Source organism: Miniopterus natalensis, chromosome 2 (assembly GCF_054644295.1).
Source record: "Miniopterus natalensis isolate mMinNat1 chromosome 2, mMinNat1.hap1, whole genome shotgun sequence".
Taxonomy (NCBI): domain Eukaryota; kingdom Metazoa; phylum Chordata; class Mammalia; order Chiroptera; family Miniopteridae; genus Miniopterus; species Miniopterus natalensis.
In genome coordinates, this window is record NC_142082.1 from 117,316,540 (window position 1) to 117,340,398 (window position 23,859).

At 34.5% G+C, this 23,859-nt stretch overlaps 1 long non-coding RNA gene and 1 pseudogene across 2 annotated transcripts in view; one reads left to right on the forward strand and one right to left on the reverse strand.

Annotated features, from left to right (window-relative positions):
- LOC148093792 (uncharacterized) overlaps positions 1 to 23,859 on the forward strand; it is a 205,392-nt gene that overhangs the window by 49,887 nt on the left and 131,646 nt on the right. The gene's annotated exons all lie outside the window — the stretch shown is intronic.
- On the reverse strand, positions 16,151 to 16,754 carry LOC107526835 (high mobility group protein B1 pseudogene; annotated as a pseudogene).

Consider the following 23,859-nt stretch of genomic DNA (forward strand, 5'->3'; position numbering starts at 1 on the left):
ATTGTCTTAGCTATATGCACATATTCCTCATGAACTTCCCCAGCTGTGGAAGTGTGCCTTTTGTTTCCAGCCCTAACCTTTCTTCTCAGCATGAATAGACATAGCCCCCCCTTATTTGTCATTACCACCCGTTTATTTAAACTCACCTCATAGCTCATTATCTTTTCCTTTTCTTCTGAGTGTCCCTGCTATTTTGCTCGTTTCACAAGCCAGAAAGGGATGAGACCTGATCGAAAATAGGAAGTTGTCATTGGTGACTCATGAAATGTGTCTTCCATATATCTTTTATCCATTCGCTTTTCCTTTGTGACCCTCCTAGTCCAAATTACCATCATTGCAGACACTACCAATGATTTAATGCGGATACTGTTACAAATTAATATTGAACTGTTTTAATTATTTGTTAATTTCAGCAAAATATAAAAAGTATCCAGAAGATAGAGAGTTTTGGTCATATAATGTTATATTATCAACATGCTTTTAGTCAGGAAATGAGATTACTTACTGTTTCATTTCTCTAGAGTAAGGATTACTACTGACCATAAATAACACGTAAATCATTTATTCTTCTAAAGACTTCTCGGGGCAATATCCTGTAATGTTTACCTAGATGAAGATCTTTTAGTTATATTAAAAATGTAATAGATATTCTACCAAAGACCTTAATTATTATATTTTACTTATTAGACTTTCTTTTTTCTGTATGTGTGACATTCCTTGCAGAACTGGTAACTTACAAACAATGTGTTCCAAGAAAGATCAAAAGGTGCTGCCAGGGGACACTAGTGGGAACCCTTTGTTATTTGTGGAGTTCTTGGGGCACTGCTGAAATAAGCATTTTCAGAAGCCCCTGTGAGGGGATGAGAGGTGGAAGAAAGTCTTATTGGTATGGAGTTAATGTCTTTTAGTTTCCAGTGGCCCATTTCCCCCAAGCCAGTCCTGAAAGAGGGGCAGCTGGGTGTTCAGCAGAGACAGAAGCGAGGCCAGTGTGTGGAGTTTCTGTTCCACGCTGCAGCCGGGTGGGGTTCAGCATCCAGGCCACATTAAGGTCCATCAGTCCACGTGTGGAGCCCACAGGGGATGCGCCATGTGCACACAGGAGAGAGGCCCTGGAGCCAAGAGAGCAGGAACTTCCTTTGTTTGGAAGTTTATACATTTAGATTTTGTGAGTTTACAGTGGTCACACCCATCCTGGCCAACCTGTTTCCAGGTGTGATTGACCAGCAAGCTTTTCCCATGTCACTCAGACCTTACTGGTCAGACCTTACTGGACATGTGTCTAAACCGCCTTTGTCTAATCCCTTGCCCCATTAATCATCAGGGAACAGGCTTGGAGAATGTTAAATGCAGCTTTTGGGCAAAGCTGTGTAAATGGCTTGCCTATATTACTAGCCTTCCTTTCCTCCTTTCCTGTTAAATAATAACCAGGTTATTACAACAGTAGCAAATGGACATCATTAAGTAGTGGGAAAAACGCTTTGCATTGGAATTGGACAGCTCACAATTTAAATCCTAACTTTGTATGAACTTGCATGGCTTCTTTAATTGCTTTCCATTTCAGTTTTCTCATCTGTAAAAGGGTCATAATAATACTTTGCTTGGGTTATGAAGAATATCAACTAAGTTACAATTCATCAAACACATTATGAGACCTAAAGCATTTCCTCACACATTCCTGAAGAGCACTAAAACTATGTTACAGAAAATATTTAAATTTAATTTTTAAAAATTTTACCATGCAGAAAGATTAGGACCTAAATTTAATCCTAAATAATCTGAATTCCATCAATGAAATATTTGTTGTATAGTTTGCTTCATTAATATATGCTTATTAAAACATTGAATATGTTCCTTTTATTTTAGGTTGTTTTAAAATTTTTATGGCATAAATTATAAACTAATAAATTAGATAAAAACCTTGCTCCTGTTTTTTGCATAATTCTTAATCTGTCATAGCTGTATTATAAATTACCTTAGAAAGTATACCTCAAGTAATACACACTTATCTTTATAAACCAATACACACTTTTTTATAAACAGTTATCTTTAAAAGACCAATTATTTTATTGTTTACTAAATTTTTATCACCTGAATTTTTAGTTTGGAAATTTAAACTCAAAAAGATCAATTAAATATAGTTTTCCTCTTCAGATGGAAAAATCATGTAATCGTTCAGCTCATTTTTTTCTAAGTAGACAGTTTTGTGCCCAATTTTCTGCCTTTAACATATTTTATACAAAGCATATGGAATAGCTTTTTTACATCTTCCATCAGGCATGTGGAGTTTGGTGAGAAAATAGATCATAAAAAAACATTAAAAAAATACATGAAATACATTCAAGATGTATAAGGGAAACCAAATGCAGATTTTTCACAGCCTGGCATATTTAGAAGTGAGAACAGTATTGGATCCAATGCCTTGATCTCACTTTTGCTCAAATTACTAAATAGGAGTAAATAGCAAAGCAATATTTATTTTTGTTGTCTATAATTTTCATGATGCAAGAAAAAAATCAATTAACACAAGTTAGGTTAATGACTAATCTATATTTTAAGAGTCTGGTAATATTTAAATTGAATGAAAAAGGCAAATCTAGTTCCTCTAGAGTAACAGCTATATAAGAGTAATACATCATAGATTAGACATCCACACATATGATGAAACTGGAGGAAGTAGAGGAAATACAAAGGAAATTTCTTTCTTTTTTTTAATTCTCGCCAGAGAATATTTTTTCCATTGCTATGCAGAGACTGGAAGTGGGGGAGGCGAGAGAGAGAGAGAGAGAGAGAGACATCAGTGTGAAAGAGGCACGAGTTAGTTGCCTCTCAAACGTGCCCTGACCCAGACCCTGCAACTGAGACACGTGCCCTCGGCCGGAATCGAACCTGGGACCCTTCAGTCCGCAGGCTGACGCTCTAACCACTGAACCAAACTGGCTGGGGAAGGACATTTCTTAGTCTTGGTCATGTTCCCTTAGCATGGTGCCTGAACATGCTAAATAATGTTTAACCGTACACTTTTCTAAAAATGAATAAGATATTGAAGTTTTTATGGCTTCCTAAATTTAAAGCAGTGTGCTAATAATTTTAGTGTATTTCCTCATTTAACTCTCATAGAATCATTATGTGTGATGAGGTACAATTAATAAAATTTACTTTTTCCAACTGAGAAACCTGAGGCTTTACGATGTTAAGAAGCATGTCTAAGATCCCACTTTTTAAAATTGGTAAACTAGAAGTTTAATTTCAGTCCTTGGATTTGAAAGCTTAGTTCCTAAATCACTGTATTATACCAATTTTATATGAGTAGATTGATAATCCAAGATAAGGGATTATTATATCTTGTTACTTTCATATAGGGTGGTATATCTATAAGTACACATATTGTCTCATTTAATTTTAAAATGACTTGTAACTATCTAAACTATATGAGATTTCTAGATAATGTAATTCAGGCTTAGGAAGTTAGATTTGTTTTAGATGAAATAGAGCGTAAGTGGCATAGTTAAAATTTAAGCTTAAGCCCACTGAGTGCTCACGTCTTGAAAAAGGTTGTTATTCTAGTTGTATGAGTGGTGGTATTCTAGTTGTATGAGTTGTTTCATTTATACTTACATATATATATAATATATATATGTATATATATGTATATATATACTTTCATATATTTATTCCTTTTGAGAATGCCATGTATTGATAAAATTACTAGGTAAGATTTTTTTCTCCCTTATTTCAACAGAAATTTGTGTACTTCCTCTTATTTCCCAGATATACTGGGTGGGGCAAAAGTAGGTTTACAGTTGTTCATATGGAAAATAATTAATAAATAATAATACAAGAGTAAACTCTGTGTTTCACATACTAATAACTGTACATCTACTTTTTCCCCACCCTGTAGATTTCCATGGATATAATTTTTTTTAAAAATTGAACCTAGTCTATAAAGATCTTAAAGCTCAATAAAAAATAATGAAGACAAATAAACAACCAATGTAGTGAAATGGGATAAGTACTCTCCTTAGTAGTATAAAAGCTATTATGGAAGTGCTGTGGGATTCATTGTGCCTTGCATTGGAGTCTGGAAGAAGAGATTATTTTGAAGCACTGGGATAAAGTACAACGAATTACTAATTGGCCCTTATAGTGTGTTACTATCCTTTGAGTTGATCAACTATAAGATTCCTCAGTCGTCAGTATGCTTCAGGCAACTGTATTGGAGAGATCTGGCCCCTGGCTCTGTTAGTCTATCACTTGGCTGCTGCCCTCAAGGTGCTCACAATAGTCAAAAAATTGAAAGACCACATTATAAAATGTTAGTTTATTAAAGCCAGGGGACTTTCTTCTCTGGACATGAATGTATTCCAAGCTATTTGTAAAGCCTGGTTACTAGTGAGCACTCAGATCAATTACTGAATGACTGAATAAGTATGAAGAAAATAGTGGACTTTGACACCAGATATTCATGGGTCCAAATCATATATCCTCCAACCACTAACTATAGGGTGTCCCCAAAAAACGTATACACACACTTTAATAAACATTGCCTTTATAATTATTCAAAGTGTGTATACATTCTTATTTGACTTTGAAGCTTTAAGGAATAAATGCACCTAACTTTATAAATATATCTTAGTTTTGAGGATTAAAAATAAAGTATGTGAATTATAGGTTTCTTTGTAGCTATTCATAAAATATAACAATTTTTAAAACTAATAAACACATAAAAGTTGCTGAGCAATAGCGTGAGAAAATTGTAAACTCTAATGAGTTGTAGAGAGGGTAAAGTCAAAAGAGATAGTGTAGTTAACTGACCTTGAGCTCCATAGATAGAACTTCAGTATGTTTCTGGCTCCTGATTTTCTACTTCTCCTTTAAACACATTGTTTGAATTTCCTATAAAGATTGGAGAGTAATACTTATGGGGATTAAAGGCCTAGAGTTTGACTAACATGGTGTTTGGAAAGTGGCAGGGATTCCATAATTGGCATCTAGCTAGAGACTATTGTGGATTGGAATAGTCGAGGGAAGTTTTACATAGTGCAATAAAAGGTAAATGAAACACACAAAGAGAAAAAAAAAAAATATTCTCAAATAGAGAATGGAGGCACATATGAAATTCAAAATATTTGTATGAAAAAGAAAATATTGCTTCAAAATGTACATATGTAAGAAGCAGCAGCAAAATTACTTAGTAGAATAACTATGACTGAACTACAGTCATAGCTAACTTTGCTTTAAAATAAACACTAATATGTATTAATTACTCTATGATCAGCACTTTAATAGGTAAATTGCTTAATCATTTTTAAAGTTACTTATATTAATATTCTTATTATCCTATATCTTTTGTGGATCAGGAAAGTAAGGTTTTAAATAATTGGACCAAAGTCATACATCTATTGAATGGATTTTCAGGAAGTATTTATTTACCAACCTGGTATTTCTTCAAGTATAGGTCATAGACACACTTGCATTAGTACTTGTGTTTTTAAAATGTATATTTCTGGGCTATACACTTAATTCTTTGGCCAGAAGTCCACATTTTTAATAAACAATCTCAGAAAATCTTATATATATTACAATTTGAAAACCATTTCCATATGTCTATACCATTAGAATTCAGATGCCAGCCCAGTTTTTTAACATGGTGTCGTGTAAGTTAACTGGGGTCACCTTCAGTTTCATCATCTACAAAGTGGGAAAAAGAATAGCATCTGCTGTGTCTAATTATTTTGATGAGTACATAAATAAGCATGTATAAAGCCCTCAGAACAGAATCTGACAGATTGTTAATATTTGATAAAGTTAACTACCATTATTCGTCATTTTCCCCCCAAGATTTCCTTGAGCTAGAATCAGTCTGAGAGGCCAGTTTATTTGTTTTAATCATTATTCTCTTCACATTCATGTTCTCAGGTTGGAGAATCCTAATCTCATTTTTCATGGAGCCATTTCATCATTTTGGCCATTTAAGTTACATCTTCCTGAGCTTTTCCCAACTACATTTTATCTTTAATTCTACTAGCATCACACAATAGAATAGTGCAGATGAGGCCTCACACTGATCTCACAGTAGAATAAGCTATGTTTGTGTTAGTTTTCTACCCTTTCTGATCCTGCCCAGCCTTCTTAGTCCTCCTGTGCACATTAAGGGGGAAAAAGATGAAATCATTCGGTTTCATTTTCCTGGATTGGAACTAAGAGCTCAGAGCCCATCACCATTAAAAAAAAAAAAAAAAAGTGCTTACATTTGTTTTCTCTAAATATGCATTATCCTAATTAATAACACTTTATATTCTTAGAGTGCTTTATCAGTCAGAAATCCATTTGGTCAGAAGTCATAAGGTACAATTTCATTATACTTTTTACTGTCCTATAGCATTTTCTAAATGCACATACATACCCACACACACATAACACCAAATCAAATGTTTTTCTCATTTTATTCTTACTATCCAAACAATATGAGGTGATATTTAGAAATGATTCCTGAGGAGTGTATATCTTGTATGTAAGAAAATAGAATTTTGGAATATTTTTAAAAGATTAAGAGTAGGCAATTTATATGTATCATTATTAGTGTAACTAAACCAAAGTCTCCTGATTTCATAAAATCTTTAAACTTTCTGTTTCCTAGTATCCTTGTTATAAATTAAAATTAAAGTTAACATGACAAATATGACTGTTTATAGCAATGATTTTAACTTTCAGAAAGAAAATACCATTTTCTTTAAAAACATGCTCAAAGTTTTTTTATAAAATATGAAGTAAAAGATGTTCTGGCTTTTTTTTTTTAACAAGTGCTTAGTTAGCTTTTTTTAAAACAAAGCCACATTCTTAGATTAACTGTTTGTGTATTAAGCTTATGTTCTGCAAGCCTGTGATGAATGCTTCATTGTGATTTTCATTTATCAATTACACATATCCAAACCAAATGAATATATTTTGATATCTAACCTAAGTAAAGCTGTAAGAGTCATTCATCAAAATTTCTTCCAACATTTTTCTAATTGCCAGTCTTAGAGCAACAAGGGTAATAAAATTGAGATATGATAGATATTTTCTTACAAGCAGACATCTCAGATGAACTCACTACAGTTTTAAGAAAGGGAAGTCTGGTTTCCTCGGACACTGGAGGAAGGGTACTGCTACTGGTGAGCAAGGCTCAACTTTTTGGACTCACTTGTCTTCTCAGAATTTCTTATCCCAACCTGAGGGTTCCACTCCTTCCAAGGCAATGCTCAAATCCTAACATAAAAAATGTGGCAATGTCATGCATTTGAGTTATGTTTTAATTCTACAGTCAGCCTAATTAGATTTGAGGTCAGACTTTTAGCCATGCCTGCCTTATGGCTACAAAATAAAGAAAAAGAAAAAAAAAAAAAAAACACCCACAGATATTTAAGGCCTTAAAGGAAACACATTCTGATACCTGGAGATGAAAGTTTAAAAGTCTGAGCCTATCTTTGCCTTTTTCAAAGCTCTGCACAACTGTTAGAAGCAGCGAGTAAATACTTATTTCTCAAAACATTTTCCAAAATTGGCATTTTACCTCAAACCTCTAAAAGTGATAATATGTAGTGATATGAATTATCCTGATGCATCTGCACACCATAAATTATTAGCATCACATTTTCCTTTAGCACACACACACAAAAAAAGTGCTTTTAAGTCAGGAAGCTCCTTGAGGGAAGTAATCCAATCCCAGATCCCAGATTGAAAGTTTCTTCTGTGGACCCACTTCTGATACCAAAACTGCATTTAGGGTTTAATTAGCAAAAGCTCATCCTACATATGTCAATAGAGTGAATTAGTTACAAAGACATGAAAAAGCTGGAAAGTCAAACAAGGGATTGTGAGGCAACTAAAAAATACCAACAGTAGAAGACTCTAACATCTTTGGATTTGGAAAAACCAAAGACAAAAATGGTGTGACCAGTTTCTTTTCTTTTTTTTAAAAATATATATCTTTATTGACATCAGAGAGAGGAAGGGGGAGGGGGAGAGAGAGATAGAAACATCAATGATGAGAGTCATTGATCGGCTGCCTCCTGCACGCCCCCCACTGGGGATCCAGCCCGCAACCCAGGCCTGTGCCCTGACCGGGAATCGAACCTTGATGTCCTGGATCCTAGGTCGAAGCTCAACAGCTGAGCCAGGCCCGGCCAGGCAGTGTGACCAGTTTCAATGGAAATTGAAACTGTGGTAGAGGGTGCCTAGAAAAAGAGTAGAAACAGAAAGTACTGGTTATTTCTCTTTCTCAGTTCCTCCAAACTCCCTATTGCATTTCTGTTCGCTGAACCCACCTAGAATCCTGTTGGTAAATGATCTTTGGAAAGATAATTTGAAGAATTCAGTATCCATTAATGCAAATTAGGTTGGGAGAAGCTGAGGGAATGGATTGAGAGCAAACGAGAAAGTGATAAGCACACTCCTTGTCATGACCACCCCTCAAAGTTTAGAGGGTAGTAAGGTATTTGAATTCCTGAGAGATTATCACAACCTTAAAAAACTTTTTTAATCATTCTGTTTCTGGAAAAATGTTCCTCAAAACTTTCCTTGATAATCTGTTAATGGTATAATCAATGCTTTTTGTTTATTTATTTTTATTTATTGGGGTGAAATTGTTTAATACAATTATATAGGCTTCAGGTGTACAATTCTATAATACATCATCTGTATATTGTATTGTGTGTTCACCACCCCAAGTCTAGTCTCCTTCCATCACCACTTATCCCCCCCATGCTGTTGTCTGTGTCTATGAGGGGTTTCTTGGGGGTTTTCTTTGCTTAATACCTTCACCTTCTTCACCCAGCCCTCCTACCCCCTAACCTCTAACAGCTGTCAGTCTATTCTCTATGAGGTTTTTTTCTATTTTTTTTTAGCTTATTCTGTTTCTTAGATTCCACACATAAGTGAGATCATGTGATATTTGTCTTTCTTTGACTGGCTTACTTCATTTAGCATAATACTCTCCAGATCCATTCATGCTGTCTCAAAGGGTAAGGGATCCTTCTTTTTTACAGTTGTATAGTATTCCATTGTATACATGTACCAAATCTTTTTTATCTACTCATCTACTGATGAACACTTGGGCTGCTACCAAATCTTGGCTATTATAAATAATGCTGGGATGAACATAGTGGTGCATATATTCTTTGAATTAGTGTTTCAGGCTTCTTTGGATATAGTACCAGAAGCATAATCACTAGATCATAAGGCAATTCTATTTTTAATTATTTAAGGTAACCTCATACTGCTTTTTACAGTGGCTATCCCAATCTGCATTCCCACCAACAGTGCACAAGTGTTTCCTTTTCTCCACATCTTCACCTATACTTGTTTGTTGATTTATTGATGATAGCCATTAATCAAGGCTTCTTGAGTCAGGATGTTCTCTTATTTCTAACCTTTGATTCTTTAAAAATTATGTCTATTTTTGTCAGTTAAGGAAAGTAGTTAAGCAAAGGCATGTTCATTTCGTCCTTGACTTCTTAGTGTTAGTACAATAGTACTTTGCACTCTTACCTGATGTATGTGTGACATCTTAAAATCATCAGTAAGTATTCTGGAGACTCAAAGTTCTTCTGTAATTCTTTCCCTGTGCCATATTTGACTTATTACACTGATTCTAAATTACAAAGCCTGCCTTTGTGAAATAGGTATCGCATGCATGACATTGTTCAATTGGTCTGGAAACTTTGAAACACAATATAGCAGATTTACTGGTGCTGAATATAAGCATATGTTATGACTGACAGTTCTACCCTTTGACAGTGCTCATTAAAAGACACGTAAAAGAAAATTCATAGCAGTGCTATTTGTAATAGTTCAAAACTAGAAACTATTCAAATGCCCATTAGTGGTAATATAGATAAACAAGTAGATTTATTAACAGATTATACAATTTGAATGAATTATCTACAACTATGCAAGCTACTATGGGTGAAGTTAATTGAAAGAGGCTAAATATAAAACAGCACATGATATATGATTACATTCATATAAAATACAAGAGAAAATATCTAATGTATGCAGATAAAAATCAGCAGAGGTTTCGCTTGCTGGTACAGGAGTAGTGACTAGAAGGGAACACAGAGAGGCTTCTGTGGTACTGGCAATGGTGTGTGTTTCTGAAAAACTTTACCAAACTGTTCATATTGTTATGGGCTGAACTGCATTTCCTCAAAATCTGTATGTTGAAGCCCTAACCACTAGTACCTCAGAATGTGGAATATATTTGGAGATAAGGCCTTTAAAGAGGTAATTAAGTTAAAATGAGACCCTTAGGATGGTCCCTAATCCAATCCGACTGATGCCCTTATAAGAGGAGGAGATGATTAGGTCATACAAACACCAGAGCAAAGTGCACAGAGGAAAGATTACCTGACAGTATAGTGAGAAGGCAGCCATCCCCAAGCCACGCAGGGCAGCCTCAGAAGAAACAATACCTACCAACACTTTGATCTTGGATGTCTAGCCTCCCAAACTGTGAGAAAATAAGGAACTATTGTTTAAGCCACCTAGTCTATCAATCATGTTTTGTTATAACAGCCCTAGCAAACTAATACACAAATGTATTATTTTTTTTTTAATCTTTATTGTTGAAAGTATTACAGATATCCTCCCTTTTTTCCCCACTGACCACATCATCCCCCCCCCAACAGGCCTTCACCACACTATTGTCTGTGTCTATGGGTTATGCATATAAGTTCTTTGATTAATTTCTCCCCACTCAGTCCTCCACCCCTACTTTCCCACGGAGATTCATCAGTCTGCTCCATGCTTCTATGTCTCTGGGTCTATTTTGTTCTTCAGTCTGTTTTGTTTATTAGATTCCACATATGAGTGAGATCATGTAAAACTGAATCAGGAATAATCAGAAAGCCTCAATAGGCTAATAACAACTGATGAAATTGAAGCAGTAATAAAAAAACTCCCAGCAAACAAAATCCCTGGTCTTCATGGCTTCACAGGGGAGCTTTCTAACAGTCTAAGGGAGCTGGGGGACAAAATGAAATGTAACAATATTCGCATTATAAGAGTACCTGAGGAGGTCAAAAGCAAGGGCTAGAGAACCTGTTTGAAGAAATAATGGCAGAAAACTTCCTTAACCTGGTAAGGAAAAAGTCACACAAGTTCAGGGGGCACAGAGTCCTAAGCCCAGACACATCATAATTAAAATGCCAAAAATTCAAGACAAAGAGAGAATCTTAAAGGTAACAAGAGAAAAGCAAGCTGTTACCTACAAAGGAGCTCCCATAAGGCTGTCAGATGGCTTCTCATCAAAAACACTACAGGCCAGAGGTGAATGGCATGCAGCGTTCAAGGTAATGCAAAACAAGGATCTGAAACCAAGACTGCTTTATCCAGTAAGACTGTCATTCAAGATAGATGGTGAAATAAAGAGCTTCCCAGACAAAAAAAAAAGGCTAACGGAGTTTATCATCACCAAACCAGCATTGCAGGAAATGTTAAAGGGGCTACTGTAATAAGAAGAAGAAAGAGAGAAAGGAACATAGGCATAAAGAATTTAAATGGCAATAGATAAGTATCTGTCACTAACAACTTTAAATGTAAAACAAGTTTCTACAAGTTCAAGAAAATTGAAATCATAATCAAGCATCTCAGATCACAAGAGCATAAAATTAGAAATCAACTACAGTGAAAAAACACAAAAACATTCGAACACATGGAGGCTAAATAGCATGTTATTAAACAATGAATGGGTTTACCAATAAGATAAAGAAAAAACTTCCTGGAAACAAATGAAAATGAACACACAACAACCCAAAATCTATGGGACACAGCAAAAGCAGTCCTGAGAGGAAAGTTCTTAGCACTGTAGGCCTACCTCAAAAAGCAAGAAAAATTTTTAGTAAACTGTCTAACCCTACAACATATGTTATTCTTTACATATATTATCCTACAATAATTTTTAAAATTTATTATGACATATCACTATATAATACTCAGCAAAGACTAATGGCATACTCTCTAACCATATTAATATATACATATAGCAAACATGAATATTCACACTAGTGGGACAAATATTTTAAATAGCCTCACTTTATGTTAGATTTAGCATCAAACTCTCAAAAAATATTTTAAAGAAAAGTAAAAAAAGAGTCCTGTAGTTGTAGAGCTTTATGTATATGGAAATGTGGATAAGTCATTGTAGACCTGGTCTAAAAAAAGTTTTAAATGATGTATAATATTGTCTATTTACAGCTGCTGTCCTCCACTATAGTAACATCAATTGCCTTTTCAAATATCCTCAAAATGTTCACATTGTCATTCAAGGTGCCTAATTCTGACCCTCAGGACACAAAATGCTTTAGGCACCTTGATTGAGAACATAATAAATATAAAAACTGGGTGTTTGTGAGAAGACAGGATCTAGTGTGAGTGTTATAGTATAATATAGCCAGTATCTTTAAAAAGCCAATAAAGTGAGGCCAAAAGAATAAAATAATTTGCAAAGTACCATGAAGTATGCTCCTGGAAATTATACTCCTCTGAGCCCTACTTTAATTCCTACTAAAACTATGGCATTAACATAGAATAGTATTGGGACTATAAAATAGGTTTAAAAATATCACGAGTAAAATTTGATAGTCTTTTGCTAGAATTATAAAATGAAGCTTATAAAAAATAACATTTTCATCTCTATTTGGAAAGTCACTTGATCATATAACTCCCTGATCTCATTTCAGGCCAAGGGAGGCATGCACCATCCTAAGCACCATTAATTATAATAAAATCTTTGCTGGTTTTATTTTCATCTTACATGGTCAACTCCATGGGACACTAAAAACAAGTTTTACTTTCATTTGATGGAATGTATAGATCTTGTATAAATAAAAAAAAATTCAAATCAAATGGGTATGTCAGTCATAAACTGTACTATACTTCTGGCAAGTGAGAAGTTGCTGAAAATATCTATAAAGACTCCTCTAAAACTAAATAGGACTGTGTTTAATACAGGAGAAGAATGGTAGACATCTAGGTTAAAGAAAGTGCCAAGACAGCAAGTGACCTTTAGAGGAAGAAAGATGATATTGTGAGGTTTATCTGATATCCTTCTATTCCTCTGCAGTTCATGCCAGAGGCACAAGACCATCATTTTTTTAAATATACTTTTATTGATTTCAAAGAGAGGAAGGGAGAGGGAGAGAGAGAGAAACATCAATGATGAGAGAGTCATTGATCGGCTGCCTCCTGCGTGCCCTCTGCTGGGGATCAAGCCCACAACCCAGGCATGTGCCCTGACCGGGAATCAAACCCCGATCTCCTGGATCCTAGGTCGATGCTCAACCACTGAGCCACACCTGGGCAAGTGTTTTATTTTTAAGGTAAAACCAGAGTATGTTTGTGGCAGTGAATTTGTGACTTTTAATTTCAGAAGTCGAGTTCTAGATGTAATATAACAAGTGTTATAAGAATACATGATTAGACAGGATTAGATTGCTTATTCTTCCCCTATCTTTTGGTTTGGCACACTGAAAATCTAGCAGGAATTTTTCTCACAATCACATCAGGTTACAAATGATTGAGAAAACTGGGAAAGCAAAGAGTATTCTCCATGTTGCACTGGGGTAAGAGAGCAGACAGGTTTCTCTCATTGACCTAGTCACTATTATGTCTACTGTGTACTGTGCTGAAAATTTACATATAGTACCCAATTTACAAAGCAACTGGTGTTCAGAATAAATGACATCTTTCCTGTTTTCCTAGCATGCAACTGATAAATCTGGAATTTGAACCTTGCTATTTTGCTCATGATGAGAAAATATATGGGGGTGGGGGATATTTAAAAATAAACATTATGTGGGAGTTTGGAAAACATTAGTTTAGACTCAGTTCTATCAAGTGGGCAAAACAGAAAATTCAAATTGAGAAAAGTGTAAATGTCAGGCACATTTACTTACTAAGAAATGTTAGATCTGTAAAAGTAAGTTGACTTTGAGAAAGAGAAAATTGAGATCTTGAAGGTAAAGATCATGTTTTGCTCTCTGTTTTCTGATGCTTTTTGGATATTTCATGTGCTTATGTAATTACCAGGCTATGCATATTTGTTTGGAATATCAGGCATATACATATAAAAAGCTCTGTTCAGAGAAACTAGATATTGGAAAAAGAATTTGAATGCTTCCCTTCCTTGGGATAAAATATTCTTATTGCTAGAAATCAGGACATGTCCTTTAGTGGTTTGGTCCTCTAAGAAACCTCACAAACCCTCAGTGATATGCTTCATTCCGTCTATGCTTCCAATAACATTTATCTTAGCTTCTCTGTTAGATGCCTTTATCTTGTTACACTTTTGCTATCTCCTTGTTTACATCCCACTATCTAGCAGAATGTCTTCCATATAGTAAATACTAAAAACATCCAGAATATGCCCTGTACTTTTTCAACCATTCTTTTTCATATTTGTGGATTCTAGTATGGTGGGAGGGGTTACCAAGCATAAATCTCTACTCCTGATTGTAATGCAAATATAACTAAAAGAGGAAACACATTAATTTGCTGAGGCTCTGTCAGGTACAAAGGAAGGGAAATTCTGGTAGTACTGCCAAGAGAGGGAACCCTAAGTAGAGCCACAAAGAGGGTGGTGCTAGGAATTATAAAATCATAGCACACAGCCTACTTCACAAATAAAGAAACCAGAGTTTAGAAAGTTGAAATATCTAGCTCAAGGTTACTGTTATTAAAGAAAAAGGAATCTTAGAGCACATGGAACATTGTTCAGTCTAGATTATATTAGACCAAAAAACAAATCTTAATAAAGATTGAAATCACATCTACCATCTTTTTTGACCACATTGTTTGACATTCTTACAAATCTCTTGAATGTTCAGTTTAATAGAAAACAAATAGCCTCTCATATCTGCTTCAGTCTCTTACAATATCTCATATCATATAGTCTCCAGAAAATTCCATTAGACGTTCATAGAAAATAAAAAAGAGCAAGTGATATCTTAGTATTTTTTGAAATTATTTTGACCTTTATAAGCTACATGGAAATTTTTGAGCCTCCTAAGGAACTCAGACTTCACTTTAAGAACTACTTCCAGCCCAGTAGTTGTGGCTCAGTGGTTGAGTGTCTACCAATGAATCTGGTGGTCACGGTTCCATTTTTGGTTAGCACACATGCCCAGGTTATGGGCTCAATGGGCTTGATCCCCAGATGATCCTCTCTCATCATTAATGTTTTTTTCTCTCTCTCCCTCCCTCCCTCTCCCATCCTCTCTCCAAAATCAATTAAATTTTTTTTAAATAAAAAAAGAACTTCTGTAGCAGATATTTTAATAATTTTCTGGCATTTTTCATTGTTTGTGTAAAGGCTGTAGCAAAAATATTTTTTCTTCCTATAGCTGAGTTGTTTTATTCATAACTAAATGCTTTATAAGATTTTTTCTTTGTACTTGAAATTTAGTAATTTCACGAGATATGTTTTGTTGTTTTTGTTCACTGTTTTTCATTTATGAAGTTCTGCCCTTTTAGATGACAATTAAATGTCCTTTCAATCAAGACAGCTAGCTATTCCTTTATTTTTAAATATTATTCCTGCTTTGTTTGTACTTTTTTTCAGGAACACAATATGTTTATATCAGACCATTTTTGTATTTCCTAGCTATTTTTATTTCATCTAGCAATTCTGATGCTCTTTTATTTTTTTCCTAATTAAAAAAAAAATGTATTTACTTAGAAGCACTCAGAATGTCAACAGAACAGCAACTTTTTTTTTTTTTTTTGCAATTACAGAGTGGTATTCAGTTAACAGAACAATTATTTCATGTAAGCTGCATCAGAGATAACTGAAGATGAAAAAACTACCATCCCCATATATAACTAATTTGTGCTGTGCACCAGCAAGAACCTGCTTTAATTTCTGCCAATTCACAACTCCCATACTATACCAGGCAAGGTTAGTGGCTACTGAAAATACCACCAGGACAGGGCTATCTAAAGACACATTCAGTAGTGTTAACTATACAAAAAAAGACACTATACAGTTAAAAAACAAATCTCACATAGCCTTCCATTTCAATTTTTTTCTTTAAAAAGAGTGAGTTGTGTAGAGGTTGGGGGGGGGAATTAAATGCTTTATAGACAAGAGAAAGAAAACTGTGCTAGAACCAACTTATTCATCATCATCTTCGTCTTCCTCCTCTTTTTTTTGCTTTTATCAGCGTTGGCAACTCCCTTTTTGGCCACATCAGGCTTTCCTTTAGCTCGGTAGGCAGCAGTATCCATTTCGTATTTCTCCTTGAGCTCAGCAGCCTTCTTTTCATAAGGCCGTTTGTCATCTGTAGCAGTGTTGACTCCATACCTCTCCCAGCTTCTTTGCAACATCACCAATGGATAAGCCAGGGTGCTCTCCTTTGATTTTCAGGCGATGCTCAGAACAAAACAAGAAAAAGACCTGAGGAGGCCTCTTGGGTGCATTGGGATCTTTGAACTTTGTTTCCCCTTTAGGAGGGATATAAGTTTTCATTTCTCTCTCATAATGGGCCTTGTCCACCTTTGCCATGTCTTCAGATTTTCCTTTCTCTTTAGCAGACATGCTCTTCCACCTCTGTGAGCACTTCTTAGAAAACTCTGAGAAGCTGACTTAAGCATCTGGGTGCTGTGTCTTGTGTTCCTCCCAGAAACTTTGCACAAAGAAAGCATATGATGACATTTTGCCTCTTGGCTTCTTAGGATCTCCTTTGCCCATGTTTAACTACTTTCCCTCAACAAGCACACAGTCACCCGGTGCCAGTCCAGCTCGCACTTGCCCCGGCACTGTCTCAGTGGAGCTCAGTGCACTGCAACGGCTGTCTGATGCTCTTTTAAATTGTCTATTGTGATATTTTTCCCTTCAAGTCTGTCATTTATAACTGACTTTGTATACAGTCCATTTCTCTTTGATTCTGATGTGTTTCATTTTGGTAGTAAGTGTTGTAATCTACAGTTTAATGAGCACCGCCCTCTATTGTCACGTTTGATGTCATTCTGTTATTTTATTAACTCTTCTCTGAAAAATATTTTATGAAATCAAGGTTATCTTGTTCTCAATTTTAAGATTATAGGGTATATTTTTTCTAAAATGTCTTCTTTTCCTGGAACAACTTTCTTGTATATTATTTCCAGTGGGATTTCTGATATACCTTCTTTTTTCTGTTAGTATATAGAAATAGATACCAAAATGAATTCTTATGCTTATTTTTCACATACAAATGAGATGATTTTTTTTTAACCACTTTATTGAGATCTGATTGACATGTAAAAAGCTGTATGTATTTAATGTATACAACTCAGTGAGGTAGGGGCTAAGTATCTATGTATGAAACCATCACCACCATCAAGGTCACAAACATATCCATCACCAGCCCAAAATCCCTCCAATCTTCATTATTAATATTATTGTTTCTATGTGGTAAGAACACTTAAAATAAGGTCTATTCTCTTGGAAAATTTTAAGTATACAATACAGTACTGTTAAGTATAGGCACAATTGCTGTACAGTAGATCTCCAGAACTTATTCATTTTACATAACTGAAACTTTGGACCTTTGACTATCACTTCCCTATTTATTTTTCCACTCATCCCACAGTACCCATCATTATATTCTCTGCTTCTAGTAATTTGACTATTTTAGATTCAACATATAAGTGAGATTATACAATATTGTCTTTCTGTGTCTAATTATTTCACTTAGTATAATGTCTTCCAGGTCCATCCATGTTGTTTCAGGGGTTAGATTCCTTTTTTAAGGTTGAATAATATTTATTATTATTACTTTACATATGTTATGCACCTTAACATAATAAAGGCAATATATAATAAGCCCAAACTCAACATGAAAAACTGAAGGCTTTCCATCTGAGGTCAAGAACAAGACTAAGACACCTAATCTGGCCACTCCCATTCAATGATTTTATTGTATGTTTATGTTTCTGATTAGCTGAGTTGGATTAGCAGCTGGGAAATTGCATGTCTCTTTCTGCTCTGTACCTTTTACCTTCAGTCTGTTTCTCATAAATAATAGTTTAAAGAGTTAAAAAAGAAAAAAGAAAAAAGACTATCTGTAGATGTCCCAGTTGTCAACTTTTCAATAATATTAGCTTTTTCCCTATAACTACTCTCCCATACCCCATTCCTTATATCCAAAAAAAAAAAGTTTCTTCAGACCTTTCAGAACATAATCAATTTTATGGAAATTTCTAGCCTGCTAGAGATCAAAGTGAACTATATTATTATATTGCTAAGTATGAATGCATTGTCTGCATGTTTTTGTTGAAAATTGTCTCATAATCCTGCCTATGTCTTGAGAGCAAGAATTATGATTATAGACATATGAAATCTACAAACACTGCAATTATTAAAACATAGTATTATCCTCTAATATAGCATGTCTCCTAAATTCATGGCCAATGAGAAAATTAGCTATCTACAGGGATCAGAAAACTACAGCTTGTGGGCCAAACTACACTGTCTACTTTTATAAAGATAAATTGGTACACACCACATTGTCTATGGCTGCATTTCTTTTACAACAACAAAAATGAGTAATTGTGATGGACCCTATGGTGAACAAAGCCTATAGGATTAACTATTTGGCCCTTTACAAAAAAAAAAAAAAAAAATTGTCCTGATTTATAAGAAGAAGGTAAAATGAAACATGATAGAAACTGCACAAAGACTCTATCTGGGAGAGAGAAGAGGAGCTCCAGATTTGGCAGGAAAACTTTAGTTCTTTCTTGTTTATAGATCATTTAGGCAAAGATTCTAAGTATCCTGACTGGAGACACATTTGCACTGGCATTGTATTTGAACAGATTTTTATGCAAAAATAGAGCATAAATAAAAACTGAAGGCCCAGGCCTGGTGGCTCAGGTGGTTAGAGCCTCATCCATGCACCAAAATAGTCCAGGTGTGACTATCTGTCAGGGCACAGACCCAGGTTTCTGGCTTTATCTCTGCTGGGGGTATATGGGAGGCAACTGCTGGGTGTTTCTCTCTCCCCCAATCCCTTCCTCTCTCTAAGCTTGTCCTTGGGTGAAAATTAAACTGAATAAAAAATAAAAACTGAAAGGTGCAAATGTATCTGAGGTCGAAATGAGTTGGTGAACTCTGAAACACCAATCACAAGTAATTATCTGTATAACAAATATAAATAGCTAAATGGCACAGCATCTCACAAACATGATGCTCTATCTAAGATTTAAGTTACCAGTGCCTTTTTAACCAACAAAAATAAATCCTATTTCAGGCGGAATATATTATTTTCCTAAAATAGGTGATAGAATAGGATTGTTTACAACAAAAAAATATGTTAATGGAAATGCTAAAATATGCCTGCTGCTTAAGGAAGCAGAACATTTATTTCTGTTCTCTTCAGAGACCGTTTACATTTTCCCCATGTAGAAAACAGAAATAACAAAGTAAAATTCACTTATACTTCATTACTAGGCATCCATGCAATATATGCATAGTTTACAAAAACAAAACATTTCTTTTAAATTCTAATATGTGGGTATTAGAGCTGAGCTTCTAACAGAAGTCAACTTCAAATTCGTTAGTTTTTAAATGGCAATCTGAGATCAAAACTCTGAAAGGTTAGAGTGCAAATGTATATTTGAAAATATTTAGTGTACTTGACAATGCTATTATAAGTTGTAATTACAGAAAAATAAGTTGTAATTACCTGTGTGTTAGTCAGGATACATCATTCTGTTTTAAGGGATAGAAATCCAACTCAAACTGTCCTAAGGGGGGAAAAAAAAAATCATTGTTCACTGATATAATATAAATAATCTGGGATACTGCTTGAAGTAATGTGAAATAACTAGAATTCTAGTGAGATCATCAGAATTTAGATTTTCTCCAAACATGTCTCTTCTCTGTGTTAGCTTCATTTCCCCCCCCCCCCCCGGGCCCCTTCGGGTTCCTGGCCACCACAGAGCACAGCCTCCCAGCTCCACAGTGTAAGAAAGATAGCTTCTCTTTCCCAGGAGTTCCAAAAAAGATCCCTGGATTAATATAATTCTGTCAACTTCCTTGAGCATTTTAACTGTTTATGCTTTTTCTGGCTAAAAACTGACACACTGCATTGCTTATGGGAGTGTCAATTAATAGGACATTGTAGAGAGCAATTTGTCTGTCTGGGAGGAAGGCGGTATGAGGAACATGAATAAACTTTTGAAGTCACATAATGTCCTCAACTTAGATATTTTGGCCAAAGATTCTTAATTTCTGGAATATAATCTAAGGAAATAATCAGAATAGAAATATTTTATTCATCAAAAAGTTAAAACCCATTTATCATTAGATAAGACTTCAGAGTGCTATTAGTATTTTTCCGAGTCCTACATATAAAAGCTTATAGCCATCTAAAAAGATCCTGAATATTTTTTAACTTCATAAAAATAATCATGTAAAATAAAAATGTTAGTATCCTTTAAAACAAATCCTTATTTATAATTTTATAAATTGAAAACCCTCCTAAATATTCAATATCAACACTTTAAATTGTGGCACATACTTCCAAAAAACATATACAATTAAATATTTTTCTTTTTATTGTTTTATATATATAAATTTTTCATATTTTTATCTACACATATATTACTGTTGCACTTTTATCCATTGCTGTAGTTATTCCTTTCATAATCCTCCTTCCTTGTGAATTTATTTTCCTATTTTTCCTATATTCTTTTACACTATTGAGTTCATCAAATGGTTTCATAGAAATTCTTTTGGATTTAGTATTGGATTATATTCAGGGGATTTTTTCTTCTTAGTTTACTGATTGCTTTTTCCAGCATCTTTTCTCATACCCACAGCACTTTTTGCTCTTACATTGATTGGTGTTACTTTTCTCCTTACACATCATCTGTCTAGAAAACATATTACAGTATTTCTTTATACTCATCATCAGTAAAGAACAATTTTTTTTAATCTGTCTCCCCTCTTGTATGGTGATTTTGACTAAAGCTGGAATGCAAATTGATGTCCCTGACCCCAGTCCAATTCTTCACCTTTAACAAGATTTCATCATTTTTCTCTCTACTCAGGTGGCATTTTACTCCTATATTCATATTTTCTGCTCTTACAGGCAAATATAGTTTATGACACATTACTACTCTACCATATTGTACTAGTAGAGTGCTCATGAGCATCTCTTAACCAAAGTCATGTTCCCCTGGTACCTGTATTTCTTAGAGCATCCTAAACTACCCAAGGGTTCATCCTACCCCTTACCACCAACTGAAGTGGTTTTCCAGGGTTGTTTATTTCAATCTCTGTTCTATGCAGCAATCATTGCAATGAGCTGAAAATAACAAGGTAACAAGGTAAAGAGTATATTTGTCCTAACCAAACAGTTGTTGAGGAGTAGAAAGAAATACTCTGTGTCCCTAAGTCAGAAATTGCTTCTCAGTCTTGTGCATTATTCCCAGGCAATCTCTGTGCATTAATCTGTTTTTGCAATGAAAGAAGAAACCTCAGTATCTCAGTGACTTAGTATCTCAGTTGCTTGCTCCGCTCTATGTATCCCCCACCCTCCTTGTACCTGGGATGTGTCCTCATGGGGACTTGTGGGAGTGTAGAGGAATAAGTGGAAACAGTATACTTTTAAAGATTTTGGCTTGGAAATGGTAGTTATATAGTTGTCCACATTCCATTGAACAAAGCAAGTTAATAGCCAAATTCAAAATAAATGGAGCAGGAAAATATATTTTGCCCATCTCAGTGAGAGCTGCCTACTGCAGAGTCAAATAGGAAAGTGTATCAGTTAGATTGTAGAAAGGAAGTGAAAAATTGGTAATAAATTAGCAACATCCACCATACTCGTTTTCATGAAGCAAACCCAACATTCATCTTGTGTTTAAGCATAAGCAGATTTTATTATTAATAAATTCAATCTGCTTCATAATTTATATCAATTTCCTTCCAGATTCTCTCATTAATTTATCTGTCAATTTTGGCTTTTTGTAGTATAAGTGTTGATTTTTTTTCTGTGTGTCCAATGATACGTTAGTAAGAAATTGAATGAGAATGTATTGAAACATGCTAGTCAAAAGTTTTAACTGATGGCCGGAATACTGCCATACTGATTTGTTGTTGTTTTTTAAACTAGTTGAATTAGGTCTCTGTTTAAGTTAAATATAAAAACAATTTTCAAGTTGTTACATATAGAAATCCATAACTTCTAATAGTATTGATAGTACAAAGCAACTTTTAAAATTTAAGTCATTTTATTTTCCAATTACAGTTGACATAGAATAGTATATTAGCTTCAGGTGTGCACCCCAATGATAAGACATTATATAACTAAGTGATCATCCCAATAAATCTCATACCCATCTTACAACATGCATAGTTATTAGAATATTGACTGTATTCCCTATGCTGTACTTTAAATCCTCATAACTATTTTGTAACTAACATTATGGGGATGCCAGAAGGAGAATAGAGAAAGGAATTTAAAACCTATTTGAAAAAATGACAGAAAACTTCCCTAACTTAATGAAGGAAATAGACATACAAGTCCAGGAAGTTCAGAGAGTCCCAAACAATATGATCCCAAAGAGGCCCACAGTAAGATACATCAGAATTAAAATGCAAAAGATTAAAGACAAAGAGAGAATCTTAAAAGCAGCAAGAAAAAAGCAGTTAGTTACCTATAAGAGAGCTGCCATAAGACTTTCAGCTGATTTCTCAACAGAAACCTTGCAGGCCTTAAGGGATAGGCAAAAAATATTCAAAGTGATGAAAAGCAAGGACATATAACTAACATTACTATACCCAGCAAAGCTATCATTTAGATTCAAAGGGCAGATATAAACAGCTTCCCAGACAAGAAAAAGCAAAGGAGTTTATTACCACCAAACCAGTATTATATGAAATGTTAAGGGGTCTCCTTTAAGAAGGATAAAAAATATGAAAAATAAAATGGCAATAAATATCTATCAACAATGGAACCTAAAAAACAAAATAAGCAAACAAGCAGAACAGAAACAGAGTGAGATACAGAGAGCATTTTGATGGTTGTCAGAGGGCAGGGGCTTTGGGGAATAGGTAAAAAAAGGTGAAGGGATTAAGAAGTACAAATTGATTGTTATAGAATAATCACGGGGATGCAAAGTAACTTTTTAAACTGAGTTAAGTCTGGATCCTCCCTCAGCTTTAGTAGTCTTATCTGTAAAAAGAACAGAAGTTACTGAAATAAAACCTGGCAAAATGCATATAAAAGTATTTTGTGTACTATATTACTAAAGTATATTTTCCAGTTGCTTATTTGAATCATGCACTATCAAACATAGGAACAAACAAAATACACCTTTTCTCTCTAAACTATATATTTTAAAATCTCATGACTTATCAGTCTAGTTATTAAAATGCAGTTCATTACATTTTAAAATTCTAATCTCATTTCTGATTTATCTTCTTTGGAAAGAGGCTGGAGGGAACATTCTAGGCTACGAAAATATTCTATATCTTGATAAAGGTATGAGTTACATAGGTATATGCATTTGTCAAAAATAAAAAATGTACACTTAAAGTGTGAACACTTTACTGTGTATAAAGTTTATGTTAAAGAACTACCAACAATTTTGATTAATTAGTAAGTTTACTTTTTACACTGTCATGAGTTATCAATTTTCAAACCACTTTTTGTATATTAAATAGGTTTGAGAAAATAAGTAAATTCATTAAAAATAAGAGGAGCCAAGAAGAACACTGTTGAAGAATATTCTTCAGACTTGTCCACTAAGAGGGCATAGAAGCGATGATATACCAGTAACAATGAGCACATTCAGAGCCCAGATACTGGTTTCTAAAGGCCATTCTTCACTAAAGAA